Source organism: Zalophus californianus, chromosome 12 (assembly GCF_009762305.2).
Source record: "Zalophus californianus isolate mZalCal1 chromosome 12, mZalCal1.pri.v2, whole genome shotgun sequence".
Classification (NCBI taxonomy): Eukaryota; Metazoa; Chordata; class Mammalia; order Carnivora; family Otariidae; genus Zalophus; species Zalophus californianus.
The window spans coordinates 69,019,201-69,033,071 of NC_045606.1; the positions used below are offsets into that span (position 1 = coordinate 69,019,201).

At 37.4% G+C, this 13,871-nt stretch overlaps 1 protein-coding gene across 6 annotated transcripts in view; it reads right to left on the reverse strand.

Annotated features, from left to right (window-relative positions):
- IMMP2L (inner mitochondrial membrane peptidase subunit 2) overlaps positions 1 to 13,871 on the reverse strand; it is an 867,011-nt gene that overhangs the window by 830,193 nt on the left and 22,947 nt on the right. The window lies entirely within an intron of this gene.

Genomic DNA, 13,871 nt, shown 5'->3' on the forward strand with positions numbered 1-13,871 from the left:
CAGTAACTGAAGTCCACTTGATAACTTCAGTGGAAACTTTCTCTTCACTAAACAGTAAATTCCTTCAGGTTGTTGACTATTAGGGTGGAACTGCTTCTTCCTCTCCTGACATGTTCTCGTCCACAGTCACACAAGTTTCAGTGGTACACAGGGCTGCCTGGCCTCCCTTGCAGCTAAGTGTGACCATGTAACTAGGTCAGATGAATGGCATATGAGTAAAAATGATAAATTTCCACATTGTGCCCTGAAAAGGAGAATGCCCTCCTCTTCGTGTTTCCCTTTTTACGATACCATGATAACAAGGTGGTGGTAGAGACAGGAGAAGCCATCTCAAGTTAAAGATGGCAAAGCAACAAAATAGAAGGGTCCCGGGTCCCCAGCACCATGGAGGCACTATAATTGTGCTGTACTCACTTACCCTATAACCACCTGACTAATTTTCAGATTTTTCTAGGGATAAGCAATCCCTTAATTGTCTCATGCAATGAAAAACAAAATAGTGAGAGATCAAGATATGCTACACTACCAGACCAAAGAGAGTCGAACACAGTCCAAGAGATGAAGAAACTTCATGGTTGGGAAAGATATAAATGATCGTTTTGTTCACAGTCTTACTTAGACAAGCTCCATGTGCTACCCAAGATTGAAGGGGATGATGAGGTTAGAGGTCTCTTGACCTCTCCTTCTTTGCAGTATACAACTAGATCAGAGTAACTGAAAAGTTCCCTAACACAACCACAAGGTTTGTTTAGCCCTAAACAGGTCAGTTTGCTTCCAAGGGATGACCTAAAATTTCTTGTCCTTTTGAGAGCAGGTTCAAAAGGGTCCAGAAATGCAATTTACACCAAGCATATACCAGAAAGGCATATGCTGGGACAGTGTTTACGCTTTTCATGTTTAAGTTCCCAAAAGTCACACTTCCAATGAGAGCAATGTTATGGTAATATTAATATTATAGACATGAAAAGAAGCCAAAAATAGATAAGAATATAAGAAGGAAAAGAAAAAGACTAAAAACTATATTCATGAACAATAGAGTGAGAGGGAGGGAGAAAATGAGTAAATATAAATACAGAAATAAGTATAATTATTTACTCATTTGCATGTGTATATTAAAAAAGCAGAAAAATTACAGTTAAATTCTGTCCAACTACTCATACCTGAAGATTTTACCCACTGACCTATATAACTTAAACTTGAAAGGAGACACAGAGGAACATATAAAGAAAGGGTGGGACCACTTCCAAATAGCTTCATCCAAAAGACTTCACTTCTCACTTTATTTTAAAGGAATTTTTCCTTTAAAGACACATACAAAAGAGGGTCACATGGTAATGAAGAATAGTCTTCTGATCCTGACAGAGCAAAAGAATTCTCCAGAGTTATCAGTATAGGACAATGGCTTTCAAACTGTTTTGACCATGTCCCACATTAAGAAATACATTCTATAGAGCAACCAAGTACTCAAGTACTAACTCATATACACACAACTTACACATATACCCTCACAATGCAGCAAATAAGAACTGAAAACAGTTTCACAAAACTACTTATTCTTATTACATAATAGGCTATCATTTTAGTTTGTTCTATTTCATTGGATATGACAAGATGAATGTGGGGAGACCAAATTATTCTAGTGGTCCTGAGCAAGAGATGATGGTAGGCTGGACCACAGTGGTGGTGACAGAGATGGAATAAAATGAGCAGACGTGGGGCGTCTGGCTGGCTCAGTCAGTGGAGCAGGCGACTCTTGATCTCGGGGTTGTGAGTTCCAGCCCCACGTTGGGTGTAGAGCTTACTTAAAAAAAAAAAAAAAATGAGCAGACTTACGATACATATTTTGGAGGTTAAAATGACGTGATTGGACATGAATGGGCAATGGCAAGGGAGGGGAGAGGAGCTAAGAGAAGGAGGTGTCAAGAGGCAGTAGTGACCTATGAAAGCACTGTTATTTTGTCATCCCCTTGAATTGCATTCCAAAGTAGTAAAAACATGCTCACAATTCAATTTATCAAATATTCAGTCCTACTAAGCACAAGGCCATAAGTTAGGCGCTAGAAATTTAGGAGTGGAAAAGCAGATGTGGTCCTTGCTCTCAAGGGGTTACACTATACCAGGAAAGATGCCCCTAAAGAAATATTTTAAATGGAAATGAGTATTGAAAAGGGCCAAGCCCTGGAGCATGGGAATATGGAGAAAGGAATTCCTTCCATCAGAAAATGATCAGCAAAGGTCTCCCAAGGAAACAGCAATCGAGGTGGGACCCGAGCATTTCAGGCACAAGGAGCAGCAAGTGTGAAGGCCTAGAAGCAAAGTAAAATGTAGCTACTTAAGAAACTAACAGAAGTTCAATTTGGATAAAGTATATACACAATTTATTTGCTAATTTGCAATTTTTACTTTAGTAAACATTTAGTTATTGACTGCTAAACACCAATGTTAAGGGAAGAGAATATAAAGATGGCTGGGCACACAATATAATATCATTTAAAAACTCTCACAAACAATACTTTATATTTTCTATGTAAATTTGTATAAGCATATAAAAGTATTTAAAATAGAATATTATTTGTATTATTGTGCTCATTGTTTACTAACCACTCATGTCACTTGTATAATTAGTAAAGTTTAGAAAGAGATAGAAAAAGCAGGCTTATCAGAATGCTGAGTGGTTCATCCTAGATGCTGGAAATGTAGATCATGACTATTTTCTTCTTTGAACTTCCATTGGTTTCTAACATTTAAAAAAGAAAGATGTGCTATGAAGTCACTTTAGTATATGGATACTACAGGATGATGCCAGTCCTGATCTATTTACTATTATGATAAACTACCCTTTCTCAGTCCAGTCTCTACGCTGTTCTAAGAACAAAAAAACACCGAGTAAGATTCTTCCCTATTTATGCAGCAATCAACATATCTGACTGCAATTCTTTTATGTAGCCAAAATAGGCCATGTCGGAATATTATATGCTTTAGAAAACTTCTTGAGAGTTTGAAAAGCCTTAAAAAGTCTTACCTTTCTATTCACCCATAGTAGCATTTGGGTTCAAACAGGAAAATCTTGCTGACAATCTATATTACAACCAACCTGACAACTTGACTACTTTAAGTAATAAACTGGCTTGAAACACATAAACATATGCTTGCCTAAATATTAAGCAAATGTATACTTTATCAGGTCAAACAGGCTTAGACAACCAGAGGATTTAGACTCCAAAAAAAAATGATAGGACAAATGAAAATAGAAAAACATGCTCTTAGGGCGCCTGGGTGGCTCAGTCGTTAAGCGTCTGCCTTCGGCTCAGGTCATGATCCCAGAGTCCTGGGATCGAGTCCCACATCGGGCTCCCTGCTCAGCGGGAAGCCTGCTTCTCCCTCTCCCACTCCCCCTGCTTGTGTTCCCTCTCTCACTGGTTCTCTGTCAAATAGATAAATAAAATCTAAAAAAAAAGAAAAAAAAACATGCTCTTATACATCTATGGCTCTTAGAATTAAAAAAAGCAAACACAAGACAGAATGAGAATATAAGTGTTATCTTTGCTGTTCCTTATTTCCTGCATGCATGGACCTTCACTAAATGACTAGGGATATATGCAGAATAGAAACTAGGAAAGCTTTCAAATATGATGATGCTGCAGCTATCCCGGTTATAAGGTAACATGCATGCTTACAATGTAAATTAAGGGGGAAAGAAAACATAAGTTGTATTAGAATTGGAGTCCCAGAATTTTGAGCCTCCCCTCCTTTCCCAATATCCACTCTCTCATATACTGCTACTCCATTTGGTCACTGTGGCCCCCAGGAAGGATCATAGTAATGAGAGTCTGGGGCCCCGAGGTGGCCTATAACTTGCTGCATGTCTCACCAACTCACTTTCAGGCCTCAGTTTCCTTGTCTGTAAAAAGAATGAGGTTAGACTCAATTTCTAAGGCCCTTTCTGTGTCCAACATTCTTATTTCCATAAATTTTTCAATTGTTTCTCCAGGACTTCAGCAGATACTAAAGTTTTAAAAAGTCACTCAGATTACCACTAAGAAGAGACAGGAAGTTGCGTTTAGGTTTGAGACTCTAAGTGTTAAAAAGAAAAAAAAGACTTTGCTTTGATTAAACAGCTAGTTAAAAAAAGAAAGAAAGAAACAGCGAAGAAGCTGGAACAAGTGCAAATCATGTCAAAGAACATTTAATTATAGTGAAAGCCACTGCTCTTTCACTTCCTGTCTTCACAACTCCACTGCTGACCATCTCCCGCACAACAAAGTCAAGACAAGTATTTTTCTATTGAGAGACTCTCAAAGACCATGTGGGAGGAGTGCCAATCTGAAGGTGCACTGATTCTGCCCAAGCCAAGGGAAAAAATAAAGCTACCTTGCAAACAAGTTGTCACTATTTTCAGAGGCTCAAAACAAAAGCCTCGGTATAGTCCTGTCTTACCCGAATTGCAAAGGACACCTATACCACATAAAAGTCAAACATTTTTAAAAGCTTCTAACTATCACTAAAATAAACCATACGTAAATGAAACAAACATTATATTTCCATGTCAAGTCGTACAAATAAATTGTTTAAAGTTGTATGGCATTCACATTCTGTTAAAGTTTATGTATTTTTTTCTATAGAAATTGCCAAAAAATCATTGGAATGATATGGTCTTTTGTTCACACCCTCAATGTTTAAAACCGCCATACTAATAAGCACCTAGCATCTGTTTCCTCTGAGAAAATTTCCTTTAAGCAATGACAATATGCTACTAAAACCATCACCAGCAAAAAGGGAATAATTTTTATCAGTAACCTCATTCTCTAGTAACCATGCAAGTCATTTAGGTTCAAAACATTGTTCCTGAAAAAACTGATGCTTAAGTAGTAGGCACACCTGGTTCATTGCTGAACTGAGAATATTTTAAAATAAGCTTTCAGATTCAGTTGAAATCATATTTGCCACCTGTTATACAGCACCTGCAAGGGAAAGTTTCTTGGTGATGCTGACCTCAACCACATAATGACCTATACCATAAATGCCTCTTTTTCCTCTCATGACTTGTAATGGCTTGATCATGCATGAATTCATCTAAAATGATTCTTAAACTTGCTTATATTTTAGCCTCTACAAAGTCACCAGTCACTCATCCATAGAAACCAGGTGGATAAATACACCTCAAGTCATCCTAATTACAAATACTATTTAAAAATTCTGTGGGAGGTTTGAAGGTAAGAGAAAATAATAAATTACAAGGCAGTACCTTATATAAAATGTAATCTTTCAATCACAATAATAAGCCTGCACATTTGGATAACCAAATCAAGATTTTACTTCTAAACTCAAACTATATATCAAACTATGAACATCAGAGAATCCAAGCAAATCAGACACCCAATTCCCTGCTCACTCAATATATATTCATTGCTCACCTACTATGTATCTGGGAACTGTGCTAAGGGATGAGTACACAATGCACAAGGTAGGTGTGGTCCTGGGCCATACAGAGCTTACATTTTCATTCTTGCTACATTGTCTACTTTGCTAGACACTCTACTAAGACACCAAAGGTAAAAAGACAGACCAAAGTCAAGTTCCTTCTAAGGGGGACTTGTCACAAGATCACAGGAAATAAGTAGATGACCATGCATGATCAGACTACCCTTCTCCATGGATCTCTCCAGGAGCTCCTGCTACCAATAACCTCAATCTGCAAACAACCTACGCATGTGCGAAACCAGGAGGAATTTGGATACATTTGGACTAACTAATGCAAGAGAAAAGTAATAATTAATGAACTAGAACAACTTTTTAAAAGATTTTATCTAAAAGAGAAAGGGAGAGAGAGAGAAAGCCCAGGAGGGAGCGCGTTGTAAGAGGGAGGGGGGGAGGGGCAGAGGGAGAGGGAGAAGCAGACTTCCCGCTGAGCAGGGAGCCCCAGGCAGGGCTTGACCCCAGGACCCTGGGATCATGACCTGAGCCAAAGGCAGATGCTTAACCGACTGAGCCAACCAGGCACCCCTGAACGAGAACAATTTTGATTCTACTGGAAGCAGATCTGGGAAAGTAATCTATGGAAACCAATTTAAAATAAAATTCAGGGCCACCTTGCTCCTTTCACTTTACAAATAAACAATACCTTATAAAATAGACAATTGGTAATCTTCAGAATGTGAACTCCAGCATCAATTCCTTTATCTTTTAACTCATGTGACTTAGCAGTTCTCACTCAAAAATTCTCAGGACAAAATGGTAAGAAAAAACAAAGAATAAAGAAAAACTAGCCAAGGGGCACCTGGGTGGCTCAGTCCTTAAGAGTCTGCCTCTGGCTCAGGTCATGATCCCAGGGTCCTGGGATTGAGCCCCGCCTCAGGCTCCCTGCTTGGCGGGAGGCCTGCTTCTCCCTCTCCCACTCCTGCTTGTGTTCCCTCTCTCCCTGTCTCTCTCTCACTGTCAAATAAATAAAATCTTAAAAAAAAGAAAGAAAAACTAGCCAAAAATAATAAAGGGGATAAATGTAATGGAGTTAGACATAAATTGAACCATGTTCTGGCAAAGATACCCAATAAAAGTCAAAACTAGTAGCCTAGCGAAGATAATAATGGTCCTCTGTCTTGACCTAAAACTGCTCCTTTGATAGAGATAATTGTAATTCCCTATTGCTAAACTGATGAGCAACTGGATACCAAGAGAGTAGAGATTAAAATTGACATACTTAATTTTAAGTCAGGAATGTTTAAACACAAATGAATTCTAGGGTTATGTTCTACTATACCTGGTGTTGAGAGAAAACACAACCAGAAAACAACTAAGATATGCAACTTCATGAGTTTTTGGTAAGGACTCCAATTTGCAAATGTGCAGCATTTATGCCCACTCTTCCCTCTGCCTCAGAAAAGGAGTCCCAGAAAAGGAGTCCCCCCTCTATCCAAGGAGAGGCCAGCAGTGCTCTGCAGAGGGAGCATCAGCAAAGAGGGAAAGTCAGTATAAAGTTGGTGGCCTCTGAATCTAACTGACCTCAGTTCAAATCATGATTCAATCACGTGACTTTGGACAAAGTGTTGTTTGTCTTGCTGAGCCACAATTCTTTCACCTGAGAAAACCTGCACGGTGTTTTGGAGGTATAAAATGTTCACACATGTTCTGCTTAAGCAAGCATTTGTATGAAGAAAAAAAAATAAAGTCCCATAAAGCTAGTATCTGAATACAGTATATGTACATTAGAGAACAATGACTGGATCATCAAATAAAAGGTATTTCTGCAGGTAAAAGCATTAGCCATGTCTAAAAAAAGGGACTAGCAATAACAAATCAAAAAAGAACAATAGACTTAAGGATGTTTGTTACATGCAATAAAACCAGTAAAGCCAATCTTCTAGGTAATGGATATCTATTAAACAGAGTGATACTTTTGTTCTGCTCTGAACTTAATCTTGTTCTAGCATTTAACTGGTTAGGGACTATCATATTTAGTGATATTGGCTAATTAACAAGAATTATGGATTGCCAACATCTCAGCACTATCTTAGGTGATTTGAGGTTTTTTTAAAAGCAGAATAAAGGAAAAATATGACTCAGTGCCAGAACTGGACCACAGGAAGAAGTTATATAATAGCCATTGGAAGAAGGAGGAGGAGGAGGAGGAGGAAGAGGAGGAGGAGGAGGAGGAAGACAGGTGCTGAAATTGCAAGGAAAACATTCACGAGAAAAAGTGGAAAGAAAAAAATGAATTTAAATGTAAAAGGTGGGTTTAAGAATGTCTGCTAAAAAATAACTTTTCTATACCTTTAAAAATTGCCATTAAAATGTTGGAAATAAAAGAAGGATAAATTATATTTGGTAAATTTCTGAGACAAGAGGAAAATATGATTCTGAAAGTAAAGGTTTATCTCTGGCCTGAGATAGATGCTGGCCAGACCAAGAAACAGGATATATGTTAAGAGAATTGAGGAATAAGACTGTATTTAATACTTATTTTTTTATTTTGCTATGTTTTGTCCCTTAGCAAAATAGAAACCCTCATGACTCCAGTATTTTTGAAAACCATATAAAACTAAATCCATAATACTGTGGTATTATGAGCCTCCCCAAAAGCTGGCTCAGTCCACCCTAATCCCATAAATTATCTTTATCCTTTAACTCCAAATGGACACCATTTGACCACATTTACAACTAAGGCCCAATCTCAAATTTCAGTTATTAAAATGCCATAAATTCTGCAAAAATAGTTTACCATAAAAATTAACAGGCAAGTGAATAGCTTTCTGTAGAGTGAGTAAAATCCTACTAAATGATAGCCATTAGCAAGAAGAAGCTTGGTAAGCTTTAACTCTAATAATCACAAAATTTGGGTATCAACACTGCACTCTACTTTTTTTTAGTTTAATAGAAAAGCATAACTGCTGTCATTAAGTGAAGGCTAAAGGCAATGTGGATTTTAAGCTAACAATGTGGCAACTTAAATGTATGTGTAAATGAAACACACGAGGTACTCATCTACAACCCAAACAAAGTAATTAGGGAATTTTGGACTATTCACCATAAGCTATTTATTCCTGAAACAATAATGTTTTGAATTAACAAAAGAACATACTTCCAGTATCAGAATACTTACTGAGTAGCTTTAAAAAAAATTATTTAGCATTTCACTGCATGTGAAATTGGCTTTTAAAAAAATTAAGATAGCCTATAAAAGAAAAAAGTATCCTCCTCAAAAACAAATCTCAAAACCCTTCAAAAATCAAAATTAAGAAATAGGAGTGAAAGGAAATAATGAGAAGAATATAACATTGAGAACCTAAAAAAAAAGAAGGGCACAAAGTAAATAAGAATATTGGAAAGTAAGCATCAGGCAATAACATGAGTAATGGGAAAATGTCACTGAAAACACCAGGTGACATGCAGTTCCTGGAGCAGCACAATTACCTGAGGTATGAGCTTTGCTGTTCCTTACCTATCTCACAATCTCAGATTCTGGCCCACTCTCTAATAACTGCTTCATATTCATTTCTCTTAGCCACTATTTACACTAACCCTATTTCTGCCCTATTTTTAAATGGTACAGGGTCTCTAATGGGTTCAACAGTAAGTGCAATAAGCAATTTTTTAAAAGAGCATGATTTCAGGGTCTCATGGAAATCCTATTCCGACCTCTACCCTTCATGCCTCAAATAAACTGCTTTCTTTACTGGGCCACAAATGCCTTTAAGTGAATATAAAACATCAGCTCAAATTCACATTAAGAGATAAGGAGAAAAACACGGCTTTTCCTTTGATCAGGGTTGGGAACGGGAAGTAGGAAGGTTTCTCAAAATAACCAAGGCCAACCAGACCCTAAAGGGGCAAAGATGAAAAACCAAGGTCATAAAAAAAAAAAAAAAAAAAAGTGGGACTGGAAAATACAATGGAACCAGCAAACTTAGGGCCAGCGCAGGGACTATTATTACTCTTTACAGAATGATAAAGATAAAAATTAGAAACACAGGCTCCCCCAGCAGGGAAGCATATTAAAGCTCTGATTAGTCTGTCAAAAATAAAATCTGTCCAAATGGTCGGAAGCTTTGGAAAGTTGCCCACAGCCCATCTACGGCAGCTGCATGCCCACGGGGAGTTCAAACAAGAGCCGTGCAGGCTCAGTGCTGGATAAATAAGGATGCAAGCCAGATGAGAAGATTTACGCGATGTAAGGTAAAAGCCACAGTAACTGATGCCTTTGGAAGAAGTAGCTAGGGTCCTTTAAATTTACAGGTGCAAGCGTAGTGGGCAGGGTGCACACACTTGTTGAAATGGCAACAAAGACCAGGCTGGCAACATAAGTTTAAAAAAAGAAAATAGCAGCCAAGAGGTCAGAGTACCAAGAGGCTCATCCTGTGCAGCCTGGAGACTAAGGCAGATGGAGCACAGCACTTTCTGGACTCAAGTGTCTGCTGAACAGAAAGTCTAGGGATCATAATGAGTCCCTGGTGAGCATACAGCATATGGAGCTGAGATGTTACTTAGATTGCTCCCCACACATAAATGCCTTATTTTGATTTTACCCACTTGTCAGTATGAGTTACTGTTTAAGATACCTGTGAAGCTGCATCAACATGCAAGGTCCTCTGAAGCTAGGACGTATCTGCCAATCACAACATTCAAAATCACAGCAGTATGAAATAACGTAAAACAAATTTTTAAAAAAATACTGTAAGCAGGGTACCTTCAATGAAATACAATGATCCCTACTACATAATTCTAAAGAAGCATGAGAAGTTGGGAAGATAAGGCAACTTAAAATGTCACCAGATTATTATTAATACTATTTTGTATATCTGTTGTTAGATACTTGATCAGTAAGAGCCTATGGCTGTCAAACGCAGTGGAGCAAGCATTCCGTGCCATTCCATCAGTTTGATACAAGTCTCTTAAAAGGTATATATTAATGCAGAGATAATCAAATATATGAATGGAACAAAAGGGAGCCACGGTGGCTTCAAAATATTTCTGCAAATTCCTTGACAGGCCTCTTTCAAAATGATGAGCCTAATTCCTATCTTCTTAAGGGTGGACGGGACTTAGTGACTGGCTTCTCGCAAAGAGGTGGCATAAATGATGTTACGTAATTTGTGAGGCCAGTCACAAAAAGGAATGCTACCTCCTAGCTCTCTCTCATCACTACTTTGAGGCAAGCCAACACCATGTCCCGAGAACAGCCAGCCATGGGAGAGGCCCTGTTGGAAAGGAACTGAGGCCTCCCTCTCCCCAGTAGCCAGCACTACTGTGGACAGCCATGTGGGTGAGCCAACTGCAAGCCTGATTCTCCTGCCTCACTTAGGCCTTCACATGACTGTGGCTTGGGCTGAAATCTTAACTTCAACCGTAAGAGAGACCCTGAGTCAGAACTGCAGAGGTGAACTGCTCCTAAATCATAGACCCATGGAAACGGTGAGAGATGATACATGCTTTAAGCCATGGCGTTTTGGGGTAAATTGTTTCGCATACATATTTAATAAAATAGTAAACCCAGAAATAGATCCAAAGACACAAAAGAAACATGTTATATGATGAAAATATTAACACTGAAGGACTTGAGTTAACAAATCATGTTGAAATAACCACCCACAACTTGAAGAGGGAAAAAAAAAATCAAAGGTGGATATTTATTTAACTCATTATAGAAAAAAAAATTCCACATAAAGATTAATATAAAAAATAAAAACAAACATAAAATTAATAAAGGAAAATAAAGGCAAACAATCTTTTAGGGGTGGAAAGAGGCATTTCTGAACATTTTACAAAATGCAGAAAACATTAAAGAAAAATACTGATGGGTCTGACTACATAAAAATCAAAACATACCATAAATAAGGTTAAAAGATAATCAGCATGATATTAAAAGCTGCAATATATATTAATCCTCAAAGTTTAATATATCTAAAATTATACAGTTCTTACACATTATAAGAAAAAAGACAAATGTTCTGAATGAAAAGTGAGCAAAATACATGAAAAGCAGTTCACTGAAAGCAAAAGATGGATAGTTTATAGAGATATAAAAAGATGTTCAGCCACACTAATAATAAAACAAATACAAATAAAAATCACCTTTTTAACCTATCAAGCTGACAAAGATGTAGAGAACTAAAAGCACCCAGGGTGCGAAAATACAACCTCTCATATTCTCCTGGTAGTGCAAACGGGTAAAACCTTTCTTGAATGTAACATGACGATGTGCACCAATGTGTCACATGAACACACCCTCTGTTCAGGGCACCACTTCTAGGGTACAAAGATATGATCACGGATTTTCAGTACTCCATTACTACTAACAGTGAACCTGAAAACAATCTAAGTGCCCATGAATACATAAATAGACTATGACATGCATGAAGTAGAATCATTTGTAATCACTAAAAAGAATACCTATATTGCTTGACATTCACTTTTGGAAAAAAGTTGTAAAGCTCTAAGTATAATAAGAACTCATTTATTTGAAATTCTATACACACACATACAGCAGCATCATCATAATCATGGAAAGAAGTCAGGTGAGAAAGAATATGAACCAAAATGATGACAGTAGTGATTACTGGTAGTCAAAGGATTTTCACTTTCTTTGTATTTTTCTGTATTATTTAAACTTTCAACAATGGGTACATATTATCTTTACAAACTAAAGCAAATTAACATTAGTCTTTTCTGCTACAACAGATATTTCTTTAGTGTAAATCAGTGCATATGCAGGAAAATGGCATCAGTTGTGTTGGCTCATAGGTAATTTCACATCAGGAGCAAGTTTTCTCACACTTAATGGGAAAGTTCCATTTAGTGGTTTCAAGGCTTCCACTATGTTAAGATACCTGAGGAAGCTGAGAGTGCAGATGAAGAAATGCACAATATATTCCCCTGTCTTTAGAATACAATACCCTGGATCAGACTTTTAACTTTGATGAAATTAGTCTCTGGTAGAAGTGGATGGTTTTAAGGATTTATAACTATCAGGAGGAAAACTAGGGTTTAAGGCTGCCTAAGATTGACTGTGATGCTGGGTGTAAATGCCAGTTGAGATTTAGCCATTTTTATTACAATTGTCATTTTTTTGTTTGTTAGTTATGTTTACAACATTCCACTGGTTTCAAATCATCTGTTCTCATCTGTTCCTAACCCTGTTTTCTCTCTAAGCCCTATCGCTTCTAGCACATGACTTCGCAGAATTAAAGATTTTTCAGGAATGCAAACGTGGCATTAATAGAGAAATGCATATGCTATTCTGAGTAAAATGCAAAAACATAGAGAAACATTCCATAAGTAAAAAAAGAAAGGGAAATGAAACTTTTAAACTTTATTTTGCTTCAGCCATAGTATCTAGTGAAAGATGTGAAACACAGGGCAAAACAATTTCAATATTCATGACTTACACCATACATTTTTATTGCATGTTACACATATAAAGAAAAAGAAATGGTCTTTGCTCCACTATCCACTTAAAATCTAAACAAGACAGAGAATTAAACAGGCATCAACTATGGAAAAGGCAACGATCCAATCAACCTTTTTTTTCCCCCAGTGGCACAAAGAGGAGGGAGATTTCTTCCTCATATAAAAGAATTCCAGAGGCAGGCAGTTCATTCTGACCCTGCACTGTCCATCAAGGCAGTTCACCCATCATCATTCCTTTTCTTTAAAAACACTTTATTGCAGTTTAACTGACATACAAAAACTGCACATATTTAATGGATACATCTTAACAAGTTTGGAGATAAGTATACATCAGTGAAACCATCACCACAATATATTCCATAAACATATGGGACACCTGCAAAAGTTTCCTCCCACCCTCTTTTAATCCCATTAACTTCTGAATACAGTATTCAATTACATACCCTCAATTGGGAGGGAAGGAAGGAGAAATGCAAACAAGGAGGGAAGCAGCTCTGAAACTATTTTAGATACATTGTAGCATTAACCAAAGGAATAAAGGAGTTAGTTGGTGCTGTGGAAAAGGGGAAGTCAAGAAAAAAAAACCCTCTAGAGACCTAAAAGCAAAGATACCCCAGTAGAGATAAGTATTTCTAGTACCTGGATCTTAGCTTCTAATATGATTCCTCACTATAAAGAACTCAAGCTCTTCAGAGAAAAGGGTTGATTCCAGGGCTGGGCCTGGGAAGGTACAAAATGAGCCTGGAACATTTTGTTACACCACTAAGTAAAAAGGTGCTCAGAAAAATGATGGAAGAACAGCAGGACACAGAGGCCTGCTTAAAGGATGGGAAAATCTGATCACTAAATAAGTAACATCAATAATAATTATAAACTATCAAAAAGTACCTTTGGATTTGCTTATTTTCAGAAATTGGCAGTATCACAGAACTAGGTATTTAGCCTAAAAAGGTAAATTATGTAATGCAAAT